A 17,163-nucleotide genomic window follows, 5' to 3' on the forward strand; every position below is an offset into this window, starting at 1 on the left:
AAATACATGGTAGTTGCCTTGGATCCTGGTTCCACGCTTGCTTAGGCGACGGAGACAGGGACAACGTTTCACACGTATTGCTATCCAAGTGTCAATAAATGAAGAGGATCCTTATATATCTTTTTTTTTCCCGGCTCACTCTTTATGAGTATAATACAATTGTCTATGGGGCTTTTATATACTCAACCAATGATTACCTTGCTACAACATCCACGACAGTATTAGGATCCCACCAAATAACTTTAGAGAAACATATAATTGCAAAAATAAAAAGAAAGTGATTCAGTAATGATTAATTGCGAGGATGAATCTTTCAAACGACTACCATATCTTAGTTTCACATTCAATTATGAATATATATATTTAAAAAATTTAAAACGATAAAGTGAAACTCAATCTACAGCTGTAAGAACTGTTTCAACCTGAAAAGGTTTAGAATGTCATCCTAAATGGCTCATAAGTAACTCTAAAATATGAAGTCTCAAGAATGCAAGAAATCAAAGAGTATTATTTGTTATCCGCATATGCATATATAGTATGATATTAAATTCCCCCCACACTTAAACTCAACATTGTCCTCAATGTTCAAAACCGAAAATTCTGATTTCTGACATAACAGTCCTGAAAAACTCGAAAACTGTACAAATGGGTAGGGAACTAGGAAAAACATCCTAAAAGAAAGTTTTTCTCTTATGTCTTTTCTATAATGTTTCAAAAGGGTACAGTGTTTCGATAAATGATGACTTTTATGGCCTCCGGACTGACTTACATGCAATCTGAAAAAGTTATGGAAAAATACGAAAACTCAAATGTACAGGCCTATCGATCCGACTTAACAGACTCCAAATTAAGATTTTCTTTTTGGAAAAGAAATATGAGTCTTTCCTCTTTAAAAGTTGGGGTCAACCACTCAAATCGGACTCCGTATGAATTCTCGAGAGCTATTTTTGTGAAAAGTGCACGGTCAAAATTTTCTGCCGAGAATTCGTCAAAAATTTCATAATAGATATAGGACTTGTAAAGTCTAAGATGAGAATGCAAGATATGACATGTGAAACTAAGAAAACTAAAAACTAAAGGGATAGAGATACAAAACCAATGGGTTTCCTCCCATTTAGCGCTTAGTTTAATGTCCTCAGCCCGACTTGGCATCCTTTTAATTACTCCTCCAAAGGGAGATAATCATGAAATTCTTGCACATCCATATCCACTTAAGCAATGCTTTCATAATATGGCTTCAATCTATGGTCGTTCACCTTTAAATTTGTTCCATCTCTAAGACTATAAATTTCAACTGCGCCATGAGAATAAACATTAGTAAAAACATACGGCCCAATCCATCTGGACCTTAGCTTACCAGGAAATAGTTTAAGACGAGAATAAAATAAAAGAACTTTTTGACCCACAACAAAATTATTTCGAGAAATCATCTTGTCATGGAAAAGTTTCATCTTTTCCTTGTAAATACGAGAACTCTCGTAAGCATCATTACGTATCTCCTCTAGCTCATTGAGTTGTAACTTCCTTTGTTTCCCCGCATTATCATAATCCATGTTGCACATCTTTATCGCCCAAAATGCCTTGTCTCTAAGTTCAACCAGAAGATGACAAGCTTTGCCATAAACCAAACGATACGGAGACATACCAATCGGTGTTTTGTACGCCGTTATATATGCCCATAATGCATCATTAATCTTATAACTTCAATCTTTCCGTGAAGTGTTCACGGTTTTCTCAAGAATGGATTTAATCTCAAGGTTTGAAATTTCGGCTTGCCCACTAATTTTTGGGTGATACGGCGTACCAACCTTGTGTGTTATGTTGTACTTCTTGAGTAGAGCATGGAAGGATTTCTAAAAATGTAAAACTCCATCACTGATAACCACTCTTGGTGTACCATGTCTAGAAAAAATATATTCCTTCACAAACTCACAAACAACTTGAGAATCATTAGTAGGGGTGGCTTTAGCTTCCACCCATTTAGAAACATAATCCACAGCCAGAAGTATATAAAATTATCCGTATGAATTGACAGAAGGACCCATAAAATCAATGCCCCACACATCAAATACTTCAACAACAAGAATTGGTGTGAGTGGCATTTGATTTCGAGCACCTAGATTGCCCGTTCTTTGACATCTATCACAAGATTTGCAAAAAATATATGCATTTTCAAATAGGGTAGGTCAATAAAATCCACTTTCAAGTACTTTGAAAGCGGTACGTTTAGAACCAAAGTTACCACCACATGAATAAGTATGACAAAAAGTAAGAATAGATTGAAATTCATAATTAGGTACACACCTGCGGATGATTTGATCGGAACCGTATTTCCACAAGTAGGGCTCATCCCACACATACTGCTTGGCTATTTTCTTAAGCTTAAGCTTTTGAAAATTAGACATTGTACTAGGTACTTGTCTTGTAACCAAGTAGTTCACTATATCTGCGTACCAAGGTGTTGAATCTTTAATTGAGAAAAGTTGTTCGTCTGGAAAACGATCTTGTAAAGGAAGTTCTTCTTCGGAAACAACAAGTCTACTAAGATGATCTGCAACGGTATTTTCAACACCTCTTTCATCCTTTATTTCATAATCAAATTCTTGCAATATTATTATCCACCGTATAAGTCTTGGCTTAGCTTCTTTTTTCTTTAATAGGTACCGAAGTGCTGCATGATCAGAATACACAATCACTTTTGTACCCACCAAATAGGATCTAAAGTTTTATAGTGCAAACACTATAGCCAAAAATTCTTTCTCGGTGGTATAATAGTTGATTTGTACATCGTTTAGGGTCCTAGATGCATGGTAAATCACATGAGACAGCTTGTCTACTCTTTGACCCAAAACGGCTCCAACTGCATAGTCACTTGCATCACACATTAATTCAAATGGAAAACTCCAATCCGGTGACTTGATAATTGGTATAGTTGTCAACAATTCTTTCAATTTATCGAATGCATCCTTTCACTCCTTATTTAAGTCAAAAATAACCTCCTTTTGCAATAATTTGCAGATCGGTATTAAGATTTTGGATAAATCCTTGATAAACCGCCTGTAAAAACCTGCATGTGCAAGAAAAGAACGAATCTCCCTCGCCTAAGTAGGATATTGTAAGTTTCTTATTAAGTCTATCTTTGTTTTGTCAACTTCGAGCCCTCGAGAGGACACAATGTGACCGAGCACTATTCCATGGTCTACCATAAAATGGCATTTCTCCCAATTTAAAACAAGATTAGTGTCTATGCATCTTTTAAGCATAAGTTCAAGATTTTGTAAAAAAATATCAAATGAATTTCCATAAACACTAAAATCATCCATAAATACCTCAATGATGCGCTCCACATAATCAGAAAATATATTGACCATGCATCTCTGAAAAGTGGTAGGTGAATTGCAAAGACCAAACGATATTTGTTTATAGGAAAATGTCCCAAAAGGACAAGTGAAAGTAGTCTTCTCTTGATCCTTTGTTACAATAACAATCTGATTGTACCCCGAATAACCGTCCAAAAAGCAATAATGTGAATGTCCCGCTAATCTCTATAGCATTTGATCAATGAAAGGCAAAGGAAAGTGATCCTTTCGGTTTGATATATTAAGCTTTATGTAGTCTATGCATACTCTTCATCCTGTTTGAACTCTTGTAGGAACGAGTTCATCATCTTGATTTCTAACAACAGTGACGCCTGCTTTCTTGGGCACCACTTGAACTGGGCTAACCCATTTGCTGTCAGAAATTGGGTAAATCACCCCCACACTTAGTAATTTGAGGATATCTTTCTTCACGACCTCCATCATTGGGGGTTAAGCCTACACTAAGCATCACGTACTGGCTTAAAATCATCTTCCATTAGGATTCTATGCATATCTTCTTAAGTAACTTAGCTGTAGCACTTTCGCCCACCTGAATAATCTCATTAGCAATCAACCTATCCTTCCTTGTACACAAATTCTTCAAAACCTTGGCATACCCGGGTACAGTTCTGAAAATATCCATATATTGAGCTTCTTTCTTGGATTTTTCAAAACGACTAGGAAAAGGAGGTGGTATGGTAAAAGTGGGAATTGTGTCCTTAGGTTGGACGATTGAGGTTGGATTTTCCTTTGGTACGGTTTCCGCCTCTACTTCCTTTTCAATATCGTCATTTGGTACTCGTACTGCTCCTGTATCCAGATTAGAACCTTGTTGTTGTGGCTCCTCAACTTGTCATCCACTTCTTAATGTTACTGCATTGACGTGCTCTCTTGGGTTTACGAAAGGTTGTGATGGAAACTTTGTTGAAACTTGTGCCTTCAGTAGATTCACATCAGTTGCTATTTGCCCCATTTGTAATTGTAGATATTTGACAGTAGCATCGTTATTTTGTTGATAATGTGTGTTCTGTTGTAATATTGTATCTTGTTTCTGCATCATGGCTTTCATCATCTCTTTTAAACTTGAGCTTTGATTTTGTTGTTGATGTTGTGGTTGCAATTGTGATTGTTGAAAACCACCTTGTCTTCCGAAAACGGGGTTGGAAACTGCAGCTTGCTTGTTTGCATAACTGAAATTCGGATGATCTTTCCAGTCAGGATTATAATTATTAGAGTATGGATCATACCTTTGCATCTGATTCGGAAACACAGTGTTCACCTGTTCGGCCTCTTCTTCATAAGCAGGAATGATCATAGCCGTCATTTGTTGCATCATCTTCTTCATATTACCCATTCTTTCCTCCAAGTGTGAAGAAGAACTGACTTCGTTGACCCTCCTAGCCATAGATGTGCCTCTTGTATTAAATTACTGCGTGTTTGCATCCATGTTCTCGATAAGTTCCGTGGCTTCATCAATGGTTTTGTTGGTTAATGCACCACCACTAGCCGCATCTATGAGATTTCTCTCTGATTGAAGCATCCCATCATAAAAATACTGCACTATGAGTTGCTCACTGATTTGGTGGTATGGACAGCTACACAATAATTTCTTGTACCGTTCCCAGTAATCGTAAAGAGTTTCACCAACAATTTTCTCAATTCCACTTATTGCTTTACGAATAGTTGCTGCTTTGGAAGCGGGAAAGTACTTTTCTAAAAACACTTTCTGCATATCATTCCATGATGTAATACTTCCTTGTGAAAGGTTGTAAAACCATTCTTCCGCAAAATCTGTCAAAGAAAATGGAAAAGTTGTAAGTAAAGCTTTGCCTTTATCAGTTCCAGTTGGTTTCAAACTTGTCAACCTATGTTGAAATAGTTGCAAGTGTTTATTCGGATTATCTTCAGGTAACCCTTTAAACTTCGGTAACCAATGTATCAACTGAGATTTAAGTTCAATAGAATCATTTAAGTTGATGCATAGATTTTGTTGATCAACCAATGGAGATGTTAGATCTTTGAGCGTCCTTCTCCGTGGAGGAGGTGGTGGAGGATCTGTCTCGTCGTCTTTATTCACCATCTCTTTTGTAGAGGGTTCTTGTTGCAAGTGATGACGTGCTTGTAATAACGTTCCCTTGCGAGTTTGGATTCCGTACCTCTGGTATTCCCAATCTTTCGGTGCCAGAGATTAAGTGCCTGAAAACAAAAATCTAGATAACGAAATTAAAAACTAAAAGAAAATAATCTAAAAACAAGATTAGAACTAATAAAAATAACAACTAAAGTTACCAACTGCTCCCCGGCAGCGGCGCAAAAATTTGGTGCGTGTCGTAAGTGCAATCAAATTAATAATCTTATTTTCACACAATTAACTGATAATATAATGGAAGTAAGGATCGTTTCCACGAAGAGCAGTGAGTTTTAGTTGTCAAAGTGTCACACAGGAGGGGTTTTATTTTAGATTTCGAACAAACTAAATAATCAAAGCAAATAAAGTTGTATTATAATCAATAGAGAGAGATATGATGGAGGAATCCTTATTCGTTGATAAACCGTCAATGAGTTATTATAGTTGCCTACTCGTCGTTAATCATAGATTATCACCAACCGTGGAATAACAGCTAGATCAGTGTTATCCCCTAAATTCATTATATCACTGGATATAGAAGTTCTCGTCTACCAGATTCTTTTCAAACGAACCACTAAGTAGTAGATCACTCAAGGTGTATCCAATCAAATGCTTTATCTTTTGTGAATTTATAGGTTGATCCTACTAGTTAGACTGTTAGATCAAGGTCCACTTTTTGGTGTTGTTTATACACACAATCGCCCCACATAATCCCTCTGCAAGGTTTTGTGTTCTCTACTTGTGTACAAGTTATTCGACGATTACTTATCTCCTAACTTAATACTAGTAATAGATTGAATCAACAAATCAATTTAGTTGGCCACCTAAACAATCTATCAATCAATCATAAATATTCAAATAGTACAAACAAACGATAATCATATGAAGAACTTCAAAGTAGATTAATGTAATAACTAAAATCTTGTTTACAACTTAGAATTCATCCTCAATCAATAGGTATTTAGCTACTCATGGATGTAGAAACATCCATGATATACATATAAGAAAAGGTTGGAGATGTATTTACGATTGAGAATCGCTCCGAAACCCCAACTTTCACTCCGTGTGATTTTTCTCCTCTACAAGCTTTACAATTTCGTGACCTCTTGATGTGATGATATTTCACATAACCTAATACCTTTTTATAGGTTTACATTGCTTGGCCTTCATAGCTTTAAGAGTAATACCCTCGTCATTCTTGAATTGGTATTTAAGATCAAAGATGTTTAATTTACCAACTAGAGCGCTTCTAGATAGTGTGGAAAGATCATTTGCTTCCATGATGGCCTGCTTTTTAGATTTGTATCTTGGTGGTAAAGACCTTAGAGGTTTACACACAATATCTTTATCTGAAATAGTTTTTCCTAAAGCGTACAAGGCATTCACTATTTGAGAAAGTTTTTTTTATCAAACTCATCCAAGGTATCGTCTTCATCCATACGAAGGTTTTCCCATTTAGAAGATAGGGTTTGAAGCCTAGCTTCTTTTTCAGAGGCATTCCCTTCAAATACGATATTAAGAATATCCCAAGCCTCATTTGATGTTTTACACCTGGTTACATGATGATACAGGTCTCGAGTTACAACATGGATAATGACGTTCAATCTATAGGAATTTTGCTTCGAAAGCAATTTTTTCTTCATTGTTGAATTCTTTCAGTTCCTTTAGTCTAAACTCAGTGGTTGAGTTGTTGACCAGTACTTTTGGGTGTTCATACCTATCAATAACTAAAACCAAAGTGCTAAAGTCATGAGATTGAAGAAAAGACTGCATAGTCATTTTCCATCATAGATAGTTTGAGCCATCAGACCCTGGAAGTACGTTAACTGAATCAACCATTTGATTTAAAACTTATAGGTTGGATCACGCCAAACACAAATTGTTAGATATTTTCGTGTTTTCCTGCTCTGATACCGGTTGAAAAGACGAGGGTACCCATATACACCACAATCTTTTGACTTGATCACAACCTATTCAATCTCTATCGTGTATAAACCTCTTGGAGCAACAATCACTCAAGGAATATATCAACACAGTGTCCACTTGAAATAGGGTTAGTCCAGACTGGCCTAACACGTGAATAATTATATCATATAAGTAGAGAAATCCAATACACTTTTTGATCGTCTATAGATATGAAACCGAGACAATACTATAACAAAGTGTTCACTTGATAATAGTACGGTATAACCGAAACCTTATAAGATAAGTATCAAGTGCCTAGTTAACATACAAGTGTAATTACTTTAATTATAATATAAAAATAATTATAATACGGAAATAAAGTAAAGCACACACCAGAATTTTGTTAACAAGGAAAACTACAATCTTGTAGAAAAATCCCGGGACCTAGTCCAGATTTGAATACTCAATGAATTTAGACGCTAAAAAAAGTAAACCTGCAAATTCGTGTAGACAATACTAAGTAAACTAAAATCCTAATTACTCGACTTCAGTAGTATTCTTTTTTTGATAATATCTAGCAGAACCGAAGTTCTCAATAAATATTTTATACTAGATATCCTAGCAGAACAGGTGTTCTCTTTAGAACTTAAATCTAATATATCTTATTAATGGTTTAATCTTTCATGCAAAGAAAAGATTCCTTTGAATCGTATTCCAAACAGTATAGGATAAACTGTTTGGTAAGAAAACTCACTTTATAATCACAATACCGAAATATATGATTAAGTATAATTAAGGATCTTCTATTTTTAAGATCCGTTGCAAGATCCGAAGTTCCTCCGTTACAAGATCAAACAATACAATGACTACCGAAGTAATCAATCTTGATTACAAGGTTTATGATAAGATCACAAACTACTTGTTGATCTTAAAAAGGGTTATGTTTATTGAAAATAAACAACCTCTTTAATCCTGGAAAATCAAGTCACAGAAAGTTACACAAAGATCAGAACACAAGAACAAAAGTCTTCAAATCTTCAAAGTCTTCAATCTTCGATTTAATCTTCAGAGTAACAACCTGCAAAAAAAACTTGATTCCTTATTGATTTGTCGCACAGAACGGAGTTTGTTAACAATGGATAATCAATGAATCTATCTTACAGATCTAGAAAAACTTAGATCCATAGAAAACTTAAATCCTTGATCTAGTTTGAGTGAGCCTTATATCAGAAGAGAAGGTTCTCAAGAACAAACAAACTAGGTGCAATCAAAGATTCAACAACCGTTAGTCAATCAAATCAATAATCAAAAACTGAAATAACAATGCAATCTTCTATTTTCCCACCAATGGTACTAATAGAGCTTCTCAGTCCCAAATAAATCTATAGACTGAGCAGTCGTAAGAGATTTCACCTAATTAGGTTACTTTCCTCTCTGAATAGGCGGCTCCACCAGTAACAACACAACTAGGTAGTTTTGCTGGCTCTGAGGATGAGTTTGCTCGAAATGCGAACTTTGATATTTATTGACCAAGGAGGTTTGGACACCAAAGAATTTCCAAAACCGAAAATATTCTCAAGATATGCAATATATTTCCAAATCCGTTTTCCACATATGTATGGTATCTAACTTGTATTTGGTGCACATATCCATATGATCGGTTCCCAATAGCTAAAAACTTCTTGCACATGTTCATAGGATCCGTTCCCCTTTTGTGTACGGTTGCAGCTCTTATAAGGATCGATTACCCTTTTGTAATCGGTTGCACCTCTTACTAGGATCGGTTCCCCTTTGCCTAGAGTTGGTTATACAAATTACAACAAATCGATCATACCATCTCAGGTGATTACTTAAGATCGGTTTCTCTAATAAGAAGTCATACCAATACAAAAGGCAGGCCTTGTGAATAGTTTTACCAAAAACATAAACAAGTCATGAGCGGTTTTACTAATCACACATATTGGTAATTCAAAAGATATGCAATGAATAACAATACCAATAAGCTTAGCGATTTCCCTTTCGATTCACAAAACAAGTTTATGAATTTAGTTCCTTTAAGAGAATGTAAAAATTGTTTCCTAGGATGAAATCTTCACCTCATACCCATACATAATCATAATAGCATTCAAACGATTATGTCGATGTCTTATATCCGAAGTTCAAAAGATAAGCGTTATACTTCGTAATTCAATAAATTCCTTGACACTTTGATCATCAAAACATAATTTTGCAGGTTATGTTTTCAATCTAAAAGATTTGAAAGACACAAAATAGATATCGATCAAGTCAAGTCATAGTTACTAACATCAAGATGAAGGACGATGTCTTTATTGCCTTCAATCCATCTTCAGATATTTGTGAGTAACTGGATCACAATATTTCTATCAATTTCTAGTCTAACCTATCGAAGTTGATTGTAGTTTACATATTAAGCGACTCGATTTTTGAAACTAAATATGACAACCAATCTTGACATACCAACGCTTGGTGGGTTCAACCGAGCAGTGCTCTAATATTGTTTAAAACAGAAAGTTGAGCAAGTCATGAACATGATCAAGAATTACGATTCTTATCAATATCATCTAAAAAACCGATCTCTAAGATCTTCAGGGTATCGAGAAAATACGAGAAGTAATAAGGGACATACTTCGCTAGATCCAGGATACCATGTGTGTTTCGGAACCCATATTGATACCACTTAACTGGTGTTAAAACTGTATCCTCACAAAGTTTTTCGTTTGTGTGTCGGAAAGCAAGTTAAGGCATTTATTTTTTAGATTATGAGAATAAATCTAGTTAATAAAATACATCTTGAAAGTATTCTTATTTTTGGGAAGTAGTATATTTTCGGAAGTATGAACCGAAATCTCATTTTTAAATAAAGATTTACATTTGTTTATGATTCAGTTGATTCACCTAAACTACGAATCAAGATTCGATGTCTTCTATTTCAAAGGTGCTTGATCTGAAGGAGTTATTTTCGAATATATCTACACCATCTCTCGGTGCCAAAAACCGAAAAAGAAGATCAACAAGAGAGATTGGCTTAGCAAAAAGGAAAAGCAAAAATTTATAAAGAAATAACAACGTGTTGAGATAATGACTCAATTCCGTGTTCAAGCTAAACAAAGTTGCATGCTCTTGCAGAGTCATTTACCAAAATATCTCAATTGCAAGAGATTCTGATTAAGCAACAAGGTTATATTCTTGAGGAAATCCACAAACTCAAGATTGAGAGTGTTAACCTACCTTCATCAAATGTTGAGAATACGAAGGAATAAGATGCATCAGAAAGACTTATAATATTTAGTTATTATTTTATGTATTTTATATGAATAAGCTAATCAATTATTGATTTATTTCAAGGTTTGCGTAAAGTTTATTCAAACTAACAATAATATGAATGATTAAGTTTTTATGCTTTTTGTCATTCTTTTGATAGTTTCGATTATACTTCTTGATCTGAATGTTTATTTCTTTTGCTTTGCTTCCGGTATATGAGATATTAGTTTCGATTTTGATCAAATCTGAATACTTTCAATCTCATATTTATATATCTCTTATGATGTTGTGACTCTTTGATATAAATAGGTTTCTGATCTAACTATGTGGGATGCTTTCTATCAAAAGATCATAAGTACATATGATTAAACTCATGCGTGAAGTCACGATTATACTATTATCGATTCATGTTTCATAAATTGTGTTATGTAGTATACATATGAGTTCTCGGTGTTAGTCTTTTGCATTGGCAACGTAAAATCCAAGACTTTGTCAACCTTTTTCTTGAAAAGGTTGTTTTGTTTGTTATTTTTTTGTCTTGCAGGGAATAACAACTCACAGGTGGAGAGTTCTATTTTGAACTGGTGTTCAAACGTCATATCTTTGTGGGGAGACTGGTTGTGGAAACCGAGGGAAGAATTATTTTGACAATCTTTCCTGATATGAAAACTTGATCGATTCGGATCCCAGTTTGTCATATCGAAGTGTAACGTAACGATTTATTTATGGTTGTTAATCATTTTCTTGTTAAGAAAAGCTGATTTAAATAACTTATTCTTGCTTTTGCTTAACGAAATAGGAGGTTCAATTGTTTAGTCCAATTGATTCCTTATAAGGAAAAACTTAGTCAATTTTGATCTTAGTTTAGGCTTATCAAAACGAGGTACGGTTGTTCAAGTCCAATCGGATCCCTGATAAGAAAACTGGTATTCTAGTTTTGGCTTGTCTAAATGAGGTACAATCATTCATGAATAATTGGATCCTGAAAATCAACGAGGTTAATTATTATTCTTTTTTTGACTTATCAAATTATCAGAAAAAATTCTTCGGGCAATTGTTTCCTTGATAAGGTAATAAAGAAAATTACTTAAGTATTTTCGGTTGTAGTATTTCTTATCTAAAAGGGTATGTTATACCTTTGTGCATAACTCTAATAGGTTATATGAGTTCTTATGAACTTGTGAGATCCTTTCGTTTTACTCTTTTATTCTTTCACGTCTTTGTCATCTTTGTGACAAAAATGAGGAGAAATATATGGAGTATACGGGTGATTTACAATCACCGAGAAATGATATATGTGCTGAAAAAGTATATATCTAAAGAGAGAGTATAACACAGATTAAGGGGGAGAAACATATCATCTTGTTGTGAAATATTTCACAATACAAAAGTGGAATAACAAATAGGTTCAGACTGAATATGTACCTAGCTTTCCTTTAAAAGCAAGTAAATCTTTTGTTAATCAAATGCTTCAACAATGGTATTTATTTTTGAATATGAGCAGGTTATTAAGCTGTTGAAACTTGGAATCAAGCATATGAAGAATGAGTTAAGAGAATGTTATGTTATGTAATATATGTATATTTTAATTCGTGTACGCTCCATATGTAGTATAGTTTTGTCTATAAAATTGACAAAGGGGGAGATTGTTAGAGCACTGCTCGGTTAAACCACCAAACGTTGGTATGTTAAGGTTGGTTGTCATATTTTAGTATCAAAACTCATAAGTCGCTTGGTTAGATTATTAAAGTCAACTTCGTTAGGTTAGACTAAGAAGTCTAGAAATATTGAGACATACAAGTATTACTCCGAAAATCTGAAGATTTCGAAGACGTATCGACAACGACGATAACATCATACTTCCACTCGAGGTTAGTAATACATGACTTGACTTGTTTCCATTTATATATCATTTGTTTTCAAGTCGTTTTTGATTGAAAACATAACATGCAATTTTATATATGTGAAACACTAATATAATAGACTTGATCATATTGTGATCAAAGTGTCAAGGAACAATAAATCAATAAGTAATAAACGCTTTATATTGGTATATTGGTTTGCGAAGTATAATGCTTATATTCTGGAACTTTGTAATTGCGACATCGACATCATCTTTGTAACTCGTTACTAAATTGTGTACTGAATATAGGTTTGATTTAATGTTTATTTGCATAAGTTGAAGGAAGTAGACGTATGAATTTGTTTCATAGTCGAGAGGATTATGGTCTCGGTTTTCATTGAAGATATAATGTATGACCGATCCTAAACTACATAAGGAATCAAGGTATAACCGATCCCACCTTATGTTGGGATTCAAGATAGAACTGATCCCTACCTATATTGGGAATCAAGGTAGAACCGGTCCTAACTTGATTTAAGTATCATGGTAGAACTGGTCCCAATAGGCAAAACCGAAATCTATAAGTCACGTACACTTTAGGGTTTGTGTGATCTGGAAATTAAGTTTCAAAATAAGAAAGTCCAAGATATCGACATAGTGAGTAATTTGAATATGTGCTGAAATTTTATTTTTTAATTATTCAAAGATATTCCTTGATACTCAAGGTGAGATCCCAAATAGGATAGTCAGTCTTCACATATCTTAGTTGATGAAGTCCTCGTGGATGCCTTTGTTAGTTCTTCTGTTTTAAATATTCAACTGGCATATGCCATATTCATAGTCTGAGACTGACTTTAGTAGACTATAAATCAAGATATAGTTTTAATCAACTAATTAAACTGCCAAACTTGTGAGTTTATCTGAGTGATGCTTTAATAATCTTCCCATTTGTCAATTTATTGACAAAAATATCAATTACATGCGGATTCAAAAATAAAAATTATCTTTCATCTCAATCTCCATAATGCTTCTTGATTTATTAAATCTTCAACACTCTTGAATTCTTTGTTCTTCAAGTTATTTTGTGGTTCTGCATGTGTTTGTTCAACACCTTATTGTTGAAGATCTGTAACTTGATAAGAACTTATGAGAGTAATCAATTTAGAGCCTTTAGAATGATAATCTACTCAAGTTATTATGCTAGTGCATACTACTTTTACCTACTCTAAAGTTTTTTGTACCAAAACTTTAAAGCAATACTTCGGTGATATGTTCTTCCTCTTAGCCCTTACTTGTCTCTTTATGTTAGATTTTTAGTCACCTTGCACAAATAATTCAATCCCCGTTAGACAGTGCTCCGAGAAGCTATATTTCTTAATTTTTGGTAGATTACTACTGAATAAGTCCCCTGTTTTTTTCATAAATTGACAAAGATTTCGAATAGGGATCGTAGTGAACTACGCCTTAAGATATTATCAGGACTAAAGATAACATACTATTTTTTCCAAATGATTCCTTAAGTTCTACAACTTTTCATCTTCACCAAGGAGATATTTTTATAGGTACAGTTCTCTCATGAAATTCAATAGCCGCACTCCTCACAAAGATGTAACAAGTAATCACAAGTTCAAAACTAAACTCTCCCCCATCTGATGTCATTCTCAAAAATAACAACAAGAGCGACCTTTCCAAAAAATAAAAGATTTTCTCGGATTTTAGCAATTTCACAAGGAAATGTGATCTAGGAATCAATCATCAAAAGTTTCTCATGAGTCATGAGTTCTTGTTTTTAATCAAGTACCAAAATAAATGGTAATTTAAAACTAACTCATAGTAATCAAAAAATACACAATATAATCAAGAAGATAAAGTATTGTGATCATCCTCTTTAGTATATATACTTGCATTACAAGATTTGATTTACTCTTAAAAAGAAGGAGTACCCTTTTTTAACCTGTACTTTAAGAACTTCAACACAAGTTAGCAAAACATGAATGATATTAACAAACATGAGTTTGACTGTAGAATAAAATTGTATTCCTCATTCATATTCAAGATATTTAATAATATTCACACGTATGAATTTCAAAATTTGTTGTTATAAGCGACCGTACCTTTGATCCATTATTGCATGAATAAAGAGGTGAAAAATACGTATCATGAACTAAAGTGCATGATGTTCCCTGAGAAATTTGTATGATCTGCATGTATTAAAAATTTTACCCACAAATCGTAATTTAAGTTTAGATATTAATATTATGATTAAATAGATTCATCTAAGAGCATAAGTTCTCTTATGTTGTTATGTACCAATTCCATGAATCTTGTTCTCGTCTCTTGCTTTGGAGTCACTTATGCAGGGTGAACTCTACAAATCACATAAGAAGTGTTGATACCCAAAGTCATTATATTTTGGAACTTTTATTAGCAATGTAGTAGCACCTTGAGTTGGATTTATACCCCTTTGCAATGGGTGCGTAAAATAAATTACGACAACCGCTTTGCAGATTTACAGTCATAACTGTTCTCACAAGTAGGTCACGTAACCTCTTGGCATGAATTCATATTTATGGAGAAATGACTCTACATGAAAAAGAGATGTGAAATATTATTTTTTCGAAAATATTGGGTTCACCACAAGTAAGTGTTCAAACAATTAATCAATATGATACTAGGATTTCCACCAAATCAGTTTGCGAAGGATTAAAGTGCAAATAAATAAATAAATAAAGTGCTTTTGGTAATAATTAACTAGCATATCAAGCATGTATATAATATAATGATCGTTAAACTTGACAAAGTTAACAGACATACCCTTAGCGAATCACATGACGGTTCTACCAATCATCACTTCATAAGATATCCGATAATGGAATTAATTTGTGCCTTAATTTTTGTGCTTTCTTCACCACTTTTTTATCAGGACGTTGTTGGTGAGGATGCACTTTCAACACAATCAAGTTATGTTGGGGTGCACATTCCTTAGTTCACCACAGGTGGTTGAAACAAATTCGCTTAAAAGCTCTAAACACTTTATAACTTCTTTGGAACTTTCAACGACTTTTTTTTATAACTTATCAATATATTGACCATTGTCATGCTTTTTTTTGGAGATCCTTCCTATTGACACTTGTTTCTTTATTGATATTATTTTGTATCCACTTCTGGGTGGGTTTAGGAGCGAAAGATTGTTCTTTTCCCCCCGCCAACGTCGTCTCTAAAATTCTATTGGGAATATTATAAGAACTGATTTCATGCAAGTCAATATTTTCCAGTTGAACGCGTCATGTTTTGTCTTCTTATTAACAAAAATAGATCTTGTTTCATCTCTTCTACGAAACCTGCATCCCCTTTGTAAGTGACTTGTTTTTCCACAATAAAAGCAGTGTTTAATAGAATGAGAAAATCTATTACCTAGTTTTGTATGTGTATGCTTTCGAGCTTGATAAAATTTACTATTTCCATCATTAGCTGACGGTAAAGGTATTTCAGTTTAGACATTGTTGGAAGCCTCTGGTTAAGAAAAATATTTAGCCTTGAAAATTTTTACCTCTTTGCAAGTATTATGAGCGTTTATTCCTTCATAGCCCAATCCTCGTGTATCAAGATGATTTATACATGCTTTTAATATCGAGGTTAATTTGTCTTAATCACTGAGCTTAATTTCTTTCAAACTCATATTTTATTCTTACACCTTTTGATTTTTTCAAGAGCAACAACTAGATCAGCCTCAAGTTATTTTTTCTCGAGAAACGTATGCACTTTTTATGTCCTAAAAACTTATTCCTTGGGATATACTATTGGCTTCGGCTATAACAAGTTTTTCTTACAACTTATAAAAATCTGGACGAAGATTATCACATACAAGTAACTCTTTAATTATGTTTTCCTCATAGTCACCTAAGAAAGATCTCATAGTGCTAGCGACAATCTCATAACCTTCCTGAATCTTCCTCGATTTCTTAGTTTCTCGAGATAAAGGAGTCAGAAAAAAAAAGAAACAAGAAGTCATCCTATTATTCTTTGATAATGGATTCTGAAGATTAACAAAACTTGAGACTTCCTCATCAATATTTCTATCAAGAGCCGAGTGACTTTTTTTAGAAAGTTCATCCAACTGTTTTTCCAGACGTGTTTCCCAGGTTATCAACAATTTCTATATTATTACCAAAACTTTGAATAGAAATTGATGATGTCACCAAATTCAGCATTGTTGTTCCGAAACAGATTTTACAAACAACACTATCAAAAAAGCAGTCCACGAAACGATGGGTCATGTTTTCCTCCCCACAATTTCAAGAATTACACACAAGCTCAATGTTTCGTAAAATGCTAGCAGTTTTAGTGTGAGAAGAATGAAATGAGTACATCTAAGTAGGAAAAAACTTTATAGATGGGGAGGTCTCCATTTCCCAAATTTTATTCCAATCAGTAATCTGGGCCCCATTGTTATAAATTTTATGATAACACCAGTATCATCTTCGTTGCACCAAGAATTGAGTTTCTGAACCTCTAATTCTCCATCCTTAGAGATAAGATGTTTAACCATTATAAGGTCAACATGATAGTTTGACGCCTTGATGGGGGAGATGTTAGTTACATTTATTCGTTTATCCTCCCATATGTTAACATTATGCCCATTTTCT

Source organism: Papaver somniferum, unplaced genomic scaffold (genome assembly GCF_003573695.1).
Source record: "Papaver somniferum cultivar HN1 unplaced genomic scaffold, ASM357369v1 unplaced-scaffold_137, whole genome shotgun sequence".
Classification (NCBI taxonomy): Eukaryota; Viridiplantae; Streptophyta; class Magnoliopsida; order Ranunculales; family Papaveraceae; genus Papaver; species Papaver somniferum.